At 44.0% G+C, this 4964-nt stretch overlaps 1 long non-coding RNA gene across 1 annotated transcript; it reads right to left on the reverse strand.

Annotated features, from left to right (window-relative positions):
- Positions 1 to 527: 527 nt before the first annotated feature.
- On the reverse strand, positions 528 to 1948 carry LOC310635396. Its single transcript, XR_014491397.1, has 2 exons — positions 1782 to 1948; positions 528 to 813 (listed from the first exon to the last, which is right to left on the reverse strand). It is a non-coding gene; the product is annotated as an uncharacterized lncRNA (long non-coding RNA).
- Positions 1949 to 4964: the final 3016 nt, after the last annotated feature.

The raw sequence follows: 4964 nt of genomic DNA on the forward strand, positions 1-4964 counted from the left end.
AGAAAATGCCCCATTAAATATGTAACAGAAGTGTTATGTGCTGGACCAAATTCAAGCTGGTGTTCTATTATAACCTCCATTATAATTCTGTTTCCAATTGATTGAGGAAAAGCCATGCCTCAGCAGCATTAAAAGTTTTTAATGAAGAAATAATCTAAGTGTAAATGAAACCTATTATCTTATTTAGCAAGTTATCATGCCTTAGATAATTCACTTTGAACTAGGTTTTTGTGTTTTTATGCTATTACTGTACTGGAAAGTTGCCTTTAATGAATTAATTAACAATTTTTTAATTTCAATGACATATTAAATGAGGCACACGTTCAGAAAGGGTTTGTAGCCACCAACCATAAATTTGGTGTGTAGACAATTTTATTTTTTAAAAGAAATAGGCCAGATGTTCTTGTGAAAATATAAAATCCCTCTTGAACCAGGCAGCATTATGATTCCCTTTTCTTTTCTTTTCTTTTTTTAAAAAGTTAGTTTTTAACCCTTCAGCAATTTTTATGATCAATTGATTTTTTCCCCCAGCATTCAGCTTGTCAGGAGATCAATTTCAATCTTCCTTCCTCACTCTACCCCCATGTTTTCCATTTTTTTAATTCATTGTGTAGAAAGAATCACTAGAATAAGTGAACAACGTGAGCAAATAAGTGGATTTTTTTTCTGTAAGACTGCACACAAGGAATTTGTTTGCTTAAAAGAGTTATGGCCAACCTCTCATGCTGACCCTAGGTGACTTACAAAATCTAAATAAGGACTTAAAGAATTAAAAACATAAATCAAAACAGACAGCCCAATCTAAAAATGAACCTGTTGTCAAAACCTCGTCTACGCCGGGAAAAGCAAGCACGCAGGAAAAACCACGACGTAGTACGGATGACTGCGAGAGTACCTTTACTAGCAGGATCTCCAAGCAATAACAAAGTCAGCGTTGGGAACCACTCGTCCCAACGCTTCTTTTAAATGTTGCTAATAATTGATTAACAGCCCCACCCATTAGCCCCACCCTCCCCCACGCAGACCAGCATCCGCCTGAACCGCGTAAAACCCCACCCCTCTATCCTGTCACCCCACGCCCTGCTTCTTCCCCTGACGCCGAGGTCCATACAGCGTGAAGGAAGGTGTAAGTCCAATATCCCCCTCTCCCATACCCTGGAATCCCTATTGTGCTCCCCTCCACCAACCCGGTGTTCCGTGTCACACCCGCAGCCCCTTGGCAAGTCCCATCATCTGATCGTAGCTGTAGGGCGCCCTGCAGCTCCGCCGGTATGCAACCGGCCGACACGTCTGTAGGTCTTGTCTCCGACCGCGTAACACTTGCGCGATGGCCGGGATTCACCCCTCGCTGTTGCTGCCCCACTGTTGCTTCCCCTTGCCTGCCGGGACCTGTTTCAGGCCACCGCACAGCTGCTAAGGCTGGCGCGGCTTCCCTGTGTTCGGCGAGGCTCGTTTTCGGCCGCCAAACAGCCGTTCGGGCAGGCGCGGTTCCTCCACAACGCGCTTTTGGCCGCCGATCAGCTGTTCGAGGAGGCGCTGCCTCGGCGTTGATGCCCGGGGTCTTTGTCGGCCGCCAAGCAGCTGTTTGGGAAGATACGGCCCCAGCGCGGACACCCGGGGTCTCCGTCGGCCGCTGAGCAGCTGTTCAGGAAGGTGCGGCCTCGGCGTGGACGCCCGGGGTCTTTGTTGGCCGCTGATCAGCTGTCGGGCGCGGCTGCGGGCTGCGGGCTGCGGCTGGATCCCTCTCCCGGTGAGTATGTCGAGCCCGAGGGGCTCGACACCTGTAGTGTATGCTGGGCTGGCATACACGTGTAGCAGCCGCATCAGGAGGCGTGGAGCTGGACAGCTCCGTGCAGGAACTACGTTCGGCGGGAAAGCCGGATTTAAAGGGATTGGCCGCCTGGCCGGCAGGAAACCAAGATTCAAACCTATTGGTCAGGCATTCACCTGGGCAGGTATAAAGCACGCCCAGGTAACCGTTGTCCCCCAGTTCAGACCACACTACCACCAATAAAGATCATACACACACCTACGCCTGTGTCTCTTCGATCCGTGAACCCGACTTAACAGAACCATATCCATTACAATAAAATACAAGCACAGTGAACCTCTGCAATGGAGTATTTCTTGCCCCAAATCCCCATAGGCAGATCAGAGGGATACTGTGATTGATAGTATCCAAAGTGCTATGAAATCAAGGAGTATGACAGTGGATATCCTCGTCCTGACTCTACCAAAGATAATCAACAAGGACAGTCAATAGTGCCAATAAAGGAGAGTGTTTGTAGTTCAGGGTTGAATTGAGGAGTCCTTCTTGGTGCTCTCTGGGCTTTGTTGTTTTCTTGCAGACTAGGTAATGGGTAATGAAACATTTGCAAGAAAACAACCAAGCTCAGAAAGCACTAAGAATTCCTCAATCAATGGTGTCTCCTGACCTGCAGTCTGACTGAAATGGATCCAGATAATTGATTTCCTCTGCAACTGCCATCAAACAATGATCACTAGATTGTAGGATAAGTTAGAAGATTTCCCCTTCTCCTTCCTGCTTTCTATTTATTATTCGTAGCTGGCTGACTGGCCGTACTCAGGGTGTGGTCCTCAATGGAACCACATCTACATGGAAGGAAGTGTGTAGTGGGGTGCCCCAGGGCTCTGTTCTGGGCCCAGTGCTCTTCAACATCTTCATCAACAATTTGGATGAAGGTATAGATGGGGAACTCATCAAATCTGCAGACAACACCAAGCTGGCAGGAATAGCCAACACTCCAGAAGATAGGCTTAAGATACAGGAGGATCTGGACAGACTCTAACACTGGGCGCTATTAAACAAAATGAAATTCAGTGGTAAAAAAGTAAGGTTCTACATTTAGGCAAGAAAAACAAAATCTACAGGTATAGTATAGGGCAGGGGTAGGCAACCTCAGCTCTTTTATGACTCATGGACTTCAACTCCCAGAATTCCTGAGTCAGCATAGTTGGCTCAGGAATTCTGGGAGTTGAAGTCCACGAGTCATAAAAGAGCCGAGGTTGCCTACCCCTGGTATAGGGGGTACCTTGCTCAATAGTCATAACTGTAAGAAGGATCTTGGAGTCCTAGTGGACAATCACTATGAGCCAGCAGTGTGCTGCAGCTGCCAAAATAGCCAACACAGTGCTAGGCTGCATTAACAGAGGGATAGAATCAAGATCACATGAAGTATTAATGCCACTTTACAATGCCTTGGTAAGGCCACACTAGGAATACTGCATCCCGTTTTGGTCACCACGATGTAAAAAAGATGTTGAGAAAGAGTACAGAGAAGAGCAACAAAGATGATTAGAGGTCTGGAGGCTAAAACATATAAGGAACGGCTGCTGGAATTGGATATGCCTAGTTTAATGAAGGGAAGGACGAGGGGGGACATGATAGCAGTGTTCCAATATCTCAGGGGCTGCCACAAAGAAGAGGGAGTCAAGCTATTCTCCAAAGCGCCCGAAGGCAGGACAAGAAGCAACAGATGGAAACTAATCAAGGAGAGAAGCAACCTAGAACTAAGGAGAAACTTCCTGACAGTTAGAACAATTAACCAGTGGAACATCCTGCCTCCAGAAGTGGTGAATGCTCCAACACTGGAAGCTTTTACTAAGAGACTGGCCAGCCATTTGTCTGAAATGGTATAGGGTTTCCTGCCTGAGCAGGGGGTTGGACTAGATGACCTCCAATGTCCCTTGCAACTTTAGTATTATGATTATGATTATTTTCTCTCTATTTAAGTTATTGAATCATCTTGAAGAAGAAATTGGGGGTAGGAAAATGTTTCTTGGATTAGTAGAAAGTTTGCCTGCACAAGTTGGCCATTACAGATTAAGTTCACCTTGGAGTAGTTCAGTTCAGTACCTGCCATACTGTATTTGTATGACATTGCTCCCCAAAGTTTGCTGTGTATTGTTCAGCTCAATAGAAAAAAACGTCTGAAGCTATTGGACTTTACAAACTCCTTTACAAACTCCTTTGTTTTCTTGTACGATTTGCTGAGATAACCAGTTACTGAGAGTAGAAATCTTAACTTTAACTTTACTTGATTAAGAAAAAGATGCAGTTCTAAACTAGTGTCCCTGTCTGTGATAAGAAGGGGAAATTTGCCTGCTTGCACAAAAGCTTCCCTTGGTGCATGTGCATGTTCCTAAACATGCTGATAGAAATAGAAATTTGAGATATATAATTCACAATAAAAGGAGCCAGTCTAGGGTAGTGGTTAAGGTATCAGTCTAAAACCAGGAAGTCTGTGAGTTCTAGTCCAACCTAAGGCACACAGCCAACTGCGTGACCTTGGGCCAGTCACACTCTCCCAACCTCAGGAAGGAGGCAATGGTAAAATAGTTCTGAACAGCCTTGCCAAGAAAACTTCAGGGACTAATCCAAACAGTCCCCAGGAGTCAAAAACTGACTTAAAGGTATAAATTAAAAAATTAAATTAAATAATTAAATTAAATTAAATTAAATTAAATTATGCACAATACTTTATAGAACAACCATCTTGAGACTTGAGAAGAGGGTGACTTTTCATCTAGGGGGACAAGTTTTCTGATATGACAATTAGAACTTATGTGATAAGGAAATCACTAGCTTAAGCTAATATTTGTGATGACTATATGTAATGAGAAAATGTAAATATAGCCTTTCATAGAATAGAGTTTAGCATTAAACTTAAGTTAGTATAATCTTATTGATTTCTATTTTATTTATTTCCATCTATGTCCATTCCACAAATACTAAGTCCAGAATATATAGTACTGATCTGCATCCTGAACTGGTGGGTCATGGGTCAAAAGCTCAGTGGATGTGCAATCAATAGGAATTGTTCTCTAAAATTGTTCTCTAAAACTGACTCTGGAATGTATTGTGTTATTCTGTATCTCTGTTTTCTTTTTCACCTTTTCTATGAGGCTACTCTCTCTACCCTCATCATAACTGCAAAATCAAA

This window comes from Vipera ursinii (assembly GCF_947247035.1).
Source record: "Vipera ursinii genome assembly, chromosome: 1".
NCBI lineage: Eukaryota > Metazoa > Chordata > Lepidosauria > Squamata > Viperidae > Vipera > Vipera ursinii.